Consider the following 7671-nt stretch of genomic DNA (forward strand, 5'->3'; position numbering starts at 1 on the left):
TGCTAGGGACTCCATGTTTGTGCTGCACTGATCAGAGCGGCGTCCCTAGCAACGGTCTAATTTTACATGAATAAAATCTCTTTTTATCATTATTTTGTGTTACATTATTGAATGATTTAGTTGTAGGCCGTGTTCTAAGCGGGATAATGTATAGTTGGTCGGTTGTTACGGAGAAATAAACCCCTTCAGGTTGTATGGAACTGTCGGGGTTTATTTCTCCATAACAACCGCCGAACTATACATTATCCCTTACATAGAAATGACAGAACACAAGTTGTCTGAGTTGTGTAGTTATTGAATTTATTGTATATGTATTTATTTTCCCATATGCTTGTGATTAATGATGATTATTAAATGCGGTCACCTGCAGTGTGGCATTGTGTGAGACCTTCTCATGTTGTTGTGCTGTTGCGTATTGTTGGTGCACATTACCTGCCCGACCAGGGAAACAGAAAAACAGGTGTGCATCATTAGGTCGACCTGGCAGTGAGGCTGCACTGAACCTGGCTGGGTAAAAGTGCAGCCAGTGATATTCATTAAAAGTGTGTGCACTCGTGTAAGAGCATGTGTGTCCGTAGTAATTGAGGGATCTTAAACTAATGTGACTCCTTTGTTCTCCTGTATTATATTAGTGATTTGGCTCAGCTCATCTTACTACCTGAACAGGTGGCTGGTTCCAGGAAGGTTAGATTAAGAGAGTGTAAAATCCCAGCCGCTGTTTGATAGTAAGAGCGGGGCTGGCAGCTTTCTGTTAGACTGTGTGGGTTCTTACATGAGTGCAATTTCACTTACAAAATTAGATCAGCCACTTTACTTTGCCTTAAATGAGGGTAACATGAAAATTAGGTGCATTACTTCACTTAACAATAAAAACTCTTTACTGGTCGCTCTGATTACAGTTAAATAGCTCATAAAATCCAGATGCAGGTTTTTAACAGCACGCAGTAAAGATGTGGTCATCCCGTCCAAGGCTACACTAAGTGATGCAATTGGGTTCATTAACAGAGAGAAGTAATCCTTGGTACACAACAAGGAAATAAAAGCAACATGCAGCTCAGACAGTAAGACAGACAGTGGCGCCCTGCAGGCAACATTAAGATTACTGAGGATACTCGTCATCAGATAATTCAAATAATTTTCCCCTTAACTTCTCACGTGGTTTCATTTCAATAAATGTGGAGATTGGTAGAGCACGTATCATTTTGGTTTACTGCAGTAACAATGGGTTCAAATCTGACCTGTGGCCTTATGCATATTAGTTTATTATAGATTCCCATTAGGGATAAATAAAGAAATAAAATGTCCAAATTATCCATTGTTTAAGACTTAAACAGATTCTGTATCAGAACTTCTTTTTTCTCCTTTCCTTTCATGTGCAATGTCACACAACAGCTCACATCATGTCACAGGTTATAAAACTGCATACACAAAAGTTCAAACGAGTTCCACATCCAGCAGCTGCTTATAAGCTTCAATGTTAAAATCTAATGACATCATGTATAATAATATATTAGTCATATGGACAAAACCAGATCTTTCATTTTAGATCTTATACTACATTTTGCTGCTATAGGATGTACGTATGCCTGTTTTCCAGACCCTCTAACATACAGGTTTCATCAGTGAAAAAAAGGCACAAGACTTAACAGCAGCGGTATTAAGTGGCTCTGAGAGTGGATTCACATGTACAGTACAGAAAAAAACCTGCTTATTCCTGTTAATACTGGCGTTAAAAGGATAAAACTCAAAAAGGATTTTCTTCCTCAGGAGCTGTAATGTAGTTTTTACTGCACTGATACTTGAATTTACATAGAGGATCTGAATCCTCCCACCACCGCAGCTATTCAAAGTCGTATCTTTCTGTCACAATCCAAGTCTAGTAGCTGTCGTAGCAGTCATGCCTCTATTCTTTTCCTCCTCCTCTCTCTGTTTTCAGCCTTGCACACCTGAAGGCTTGAAACTTTCCATTATGAAATAATTTTAGCTAATGATAACTGAAGTTTCCCTGCAGCTGAATCATTCCAGCATTTCCCATCAGTCAGTCGCTGCTACCTCCTGGACTTGAGCTGACTGATGTACAGTTGCACATATCTGCAACATCTCCCACCGCCAGTGTCAACTGACAATTCAGGGGACAGAGTATGTTCATGATTTTTATTAAAAGGCTGTTTTGTTGAAAATGTCACTACTTCAACCATGACAAATAAAATTAGGCTCTTGCGGCGCCCCCCTGACAATTTCCTCCGTTGGCCAAACTGGCCCTGCAGCAACTTGCTGTAATTATCAAAATGGATTTTCAGGGAACACATGAATGGAGACTCAAGACTACCAATTATTATTAATTTCCCCGGTTTTATAAGGATGTTACATCACATTTTAAAAGACCATCCTGTTTCCTGATGTGCCCCTGGTTTTCTGATGCAATTACTTAAAAGTTTCCAGTATTTTATTAGAAAATTTGATTTCTAAAAGTAGATCTAAAGTGAGAGACTGTGTATCTGTGTTTGTGTTTTTTAGCAACAAAAGTCATCTCTATCTCCTCTCAGGTTTCTCTCAAGACTGAGAGAAGTTTAAGCAAGAGCAGGTCTCGGAGGCTTTGAGCCTCTCTTCTGATTGGTTGACTGATTCCTGAGTGGTGCACTCAGTGATACAAGGTCAACCATTGGAAAAAGATGGGAGGCTACTGCTCTAGCTTGGTAAAGCTCAGAGGTAAATACCAATGGTCAGCCAGAGCTGAAATGAGCCTAACAGACGGTCAAATTCAGACTCAAATGCTGTGGGTGGATTCGGTGTGGAGCTGAACCCTGGAGCACTGGGCTCTGTTCAGGTAGTAAATGTCAGAGTGTCCAAGACTTTGCTTTATGAACAAATACCAGCTAAACTAATGGTATGTCCACATTTAGAACGAATTAGCATGCTAACACACTGTGAAGATTGCAAATATGGCAAACATCCATGCTAAAGTGAGGACTTTCACAAATTATCTAATTTTGCATGAATGCTTGCACACAGTATACTTTCTGTAACCTTCACCTATTCACCTACGTCAGCCACTGCCTAACAACACATTCTGCCTTTTATGTCGGGTGGAAGCAGCACTTTATTTGAAAACACCGTAAGGAAAATTCATCAGGGAATTTTCATTGCCGTACCCAGTTGGCAGCTGGGATGGACTGGCAGCAGCAAGGGTGAAAGTCCCTGAAAATGAAAATGAAGGAAACAGCAGGCTACTTTTTGATCAGCTATTGTAGACATTTGCTACCTAGCACCTGCAAAGTATTTTGTGAATATGTGTCTCTTAAAACACATGCTGTGTCAGGGACAAGCACATTTCACAGGCAGGAACTATGAAGTACCAGGACTGCAGCAAAGTTCATTCAGTCAAAATTAACATACAGCTCCTAGCAGATATTTTCTCGCACTCTCACTCTCCCCATTGAGGCTATTTGCCCTGAGAGTGTGGTGCATTTGTGTGACAGATGAAACAAGCCTAAACACAATGTAAACACCCATTACTGGCCATTTTCTGACTTCTGAAAGCTGTATGAGCAGAACTGTCATTTAGGCTTACTGACTAGATTTACATAATATTCCTTTAACCCCACAGTCTGCCCCACAAAGCTCTGCAGCTTCTCACCTAACTCCCCTCCTCGAACCAACTTTTCACTTGTCCTTTTTCCGTCTTTGCTTTGTTGTCGCACGCGCTTCGCCTGCAAATTCTCCCCCTTATTACACAGGTTTCACCTTACGAGCTACTTAAGTCTGACTGTCTGTCACGCATCCATATTCAACGCCCATCTTGAATAATCTCTTTTTTGAATCTCGGCCTCTCTGAGTGATGCTCGTCTCTCTTTCCTCCTCTCACCGCAGCCGTGGTTTTGGCTGGCGTGGCTGGCAGCTGAGGTACCCAGGTGTGGTGCTGGAGGTACCCAGCTGTGAGGCCACCAGCCCAGGCATGACTCGGAACAGCGTCCCCCTGTCATCCTGTCAGTCACGGCTGACAGAGGCCTCAGCAGGACACACAGCATGGAGGGTGACAGGGTGTCTGATGGCAGGTTTGAGATGTGAGAGGGCCACGTGATTTCTGTGTGTGTGTGTGTGTGTGTGTGGTCCAGAAAGTACATTCAGGATGTCGTGTGCGTGACTCAGAAAAGAAGTGTAGCATCAGGAGATGTCAGGAGAGGTGTGTGTCTCCAGACCTGCAGTGCATTATGGTTGTGAGTTACACTATCGATGCGTAACCAGGGATGGAGAGAAATTGCCTGGTCACTCTCAGCGTGAACACTTATCCCTCCTGTTCTCGTCCTCTTAATCTCTGAGCACAGCAGAGCTCAGGTGTGTTTGGTCCTTTAGAGAGAGCCACTCTGTGCACCGTCGTTTCAGGCAACAATTTCACTTTCCTGACTTTTACTGTATTATAAAACAGCAGTTCATATTCGTTACCATGGAAGCAGTTTGGACCTTTACTTGTCTGTTTCTCTCCATCCTTTTTTCCAAAACTGTTTTCTAATTTTATAAATCTCTATGTTCTAAAGCGCCACAAGGTCAAAGTTTTACTTTGTCACATGCTCACATATCTGACCACACAGACACCACAATAATGGCTTTTCTGTCTGTTTCAGTCCGATGTTTATGCTAAAATTGTGAAAACTATAAAACTATTAACAACGGCTGTGTATATAATATAACTCAAATGTTATATTTGAGTCATTTATTTTAAAAATCTTACAAAGACAATTAATCCTGATTTTTTTCTTAAAAATCTAATTTCTATTATAATTTATACCAACATGTATGTACAAAGCCACTTTAAAACAGGATAAATTACAATTTGTTTTATGTAAGTCATCATATTTAAGTTATGTAATGTAATAATTTGAGTTTATATGGAATGTCCTATAAAACAAATGAAACAAATTTAAAATGATGGATTTGTGATCAGCAATCAGTAATCAGTGAAGGCAATAATTGTGTTATTCAATTATATTTTTTCATGCTTTTAAAAGTAAAAATAAAAAATAAAAATAAAAATAAAAATGCATGCAGTGTGAGATTAAGCTTAACATCTATTTATTTAACTTACTCGCCTAGACCCTTGTCTGTCTCACCTCCGCTGTCCCTCCACCTACTGTATCTCACCCCTCCCCGTGTCATTCATCGTGTCCAGCCATGTGGAAGTGATGATCTGTGAGCCCGGCTCTGAATACATGTACTGTGGGAACGACCCATTATTCCACACTCGGGCGAGCAGCACGAGACCATATGAATAAAAGACTTCTCACACTGATACAAGAGGTTCACACCCCCTCTCCTCCTTTCACCTCTTTATTTCCTTCCTGTCCCCCTGTCGTCTCACACGCCCACCTCTCTGTCAGGGCAACACTGTAGAAGTGCCCCTTTCCAAGTCATTACTAGTCTTCACATAAATGCAGTTTCACTTATGAAAGTGAATCAGTCTTTTCACTTTTTCATTAGATGCATTATTTAACACTTACCAGTAAAAAAAAAAGAAAAAAAGAATAATGGTCAAAATAAATAAATAAGAACTTGATCATAAAACCCAGATGTAGGTTTTTACAACATGCTGTAAACTTAAGTAAAATCTGCATTAAATACATACAGCACTGACAGCAAAATGTTTCCCTTTTAGCTTCAATGGACTTTGATTGTGATAAGTGTGATAACAGGTGTTGTATTGATCCACTCAACCATTTAAGTTCATCAAATCAGTCCTATTATCTCCCTGTTGCAGTGTTGAGATGTAAACGGCCCTGAACTCCACAGTTATCATTTCATTTTCAAACTTTTGTGTTGGCTCCTATAATTTAGTGCAGTCAAAGTGTCACTGTAAATGCATTTGACAACAAAGAGCTTTCAAGATGTTTTTGTTGCCCCTCAGTTGGTGGACAGACTGTGTGACTCACTCTCACCGAGCACCTCACCGTACGAATGCTGAGCGGGGACCGACTTTGATCTAGAAAACAGTTTCAGTTCTTCGTGGCAATTTGACAAATTAAAACTTGAACTCCTTGACCGGCTCGAGTCTGTGACATAAACATCGGCTGACTCTTGCTGTCCTGGTGATGGGACATCTGTCTGCTTTTCAGCAGGTGACTAAGGTCAAGTTGCCGACTTTTCTGCTTAACAACAATCCATGGCAGTTAAATGAAACTTTAGCTGCAAGTTTAAAATCATAGCATGTGTTCAGATTGATTAAAAGTGGCTGCTGTGCAATTCACAATGTCTTTTTAATGTTCTCAGTCAGAACTTTAATCTCGGGCTTTGTTGCATTATCAACTCCAGTGCAGAATACTTCTGTAAGTACTTACAGTGCTAAGCAGGTCCACTTGGCTTGTGCCAACTTATCCAGGTGCAGTCACAGTTAGCCGTCGTAGTCCTCCTTGTTGGTGGGTGAGTGTGTTTTCATATCCCTCCATACAAGGCAAAGGACAGTTCTTACTTAGGACATACAGTACATACCAAACCAAACTTATTTTATGTGCCACAGGACGACCTGAGTGGGACACTGATCAAGCACCGCCACCCATCATGTCTTGTACCCAGACATTTCTTGGAACAAACTTTATTTTGTTTGTTCATGCATGCAAACCCAACAAAACCATGAGGCAATCAGCTCAAAATATCCTTGTTAAAACAGATGTAGAAGGCAAAAGAACTGGAGCTCATTGTGTAAAATCACACCAAGGGTGCAGGTGGTGTTCAGACACGGTGTAATGACTCTTCCTGTCCAGTACACTACAAATGTTAAATTGGCTTTGTTGAACTCTTCTTTCAAAAATATGTGTGTAACTGAACTATACGTATAAATACATACTGTATACTGAATATTGCAGCAAATTTCCAACATGACAGAAATGTATTTCAACAATTCCTTGCAAATGAATCATAGTTATAAATTTACCTTTATAACTGTATATTTCTTTTTAACTCAAGAACTCATCTCATGAGCACTGGGGAAGCTACTGACACATGTTTTTGTTTTTCTTTATTAGTCTCGACTGCTGTCTGATTTAACTAAATGCAGAGAGGATGGCTGGCAACAGGTGAGGGGAGGAGACAGGAGGATGTGAGGTGGCATAATTAGCTGATAAATAGAGCGGGAGCATCAAGCACAGACAGATATGCTAAAAGAAAAAAAAGAGGCATCTGAGTCTCATTAAGGAGATGATGATCATTTTCTACCGGCCTCATAGGTGCTCCTCAGACAGCTGCAGTCTGTTACTGTACGACTTCAAGCCTCTTAGGCCACAGACCCTAATACACTCAGGCGGAACATGAAAAATGAAAGATGGACGTCGACAAAAAGACATCGGTTTATAATATTCTCAGGTCTGATAAATATAACAACACACGTATAGGCTGACAGCTCGCTCGTAAATGATTTCACCCTGAATATTATAATTTACGACAACAAGCGGTTACAGGGGTTTGGGCTATTAGCACAAAATGCCAATCTAATTATGGTAGCCCATTATATGCCAGGTAATCCAGGAGCAAGCTGTCCTCTCTCTGACATGCATGAGACGCCACAATGCACCACAAAATAAGGTTTCAAGAGGCTTCTTTGTGGAGCGCGCTGCTCGCTGCTTTGAAAGAGGCTGTTCGGAAAAATAAATTGGAATCCTGAGTTGGTTCTTGAGGATGTGCAAT

General features: G+C 40.7%; 1 long non-coding RNA gene across 1 annotated transcript; it reads left to right on the plus strand.

Annotated features, from left to right (window-relative positions):
* The first annotated feature begins 3902 nt into the window (after nucleotides 1-3902).
* LOC146977604 (uncharacterized) lies at nucleotides 3903-5287 on the plus strand. Its single transcript, XR_015037213.1, has 2 exons — nucleotides 3903-4064; nucleotides 5168-5287. It is a non-coding gene; the product is annotated as an uncharacterized LOC146977604 (long non-coding RNA).
* The last annotated feature ends 2384 nt before the right edge of the window (nucleotides 5288-7671 follow it).

The sequence above is a fragment of the Trachurus japonicus genome, chromosome 12 (genome assembly GCF_045865225.1).
Source record: "Trachurus japonicus isolate A0001 chromosome 12, Traja_1.0".
Taxonomy (NCBI): domain Eukaryota; kingdom Metazoa; phylum Chordata; class Actinopteri; order Carangiformes; family Carangidae; genus Trachurus; species Trachurus japonicus.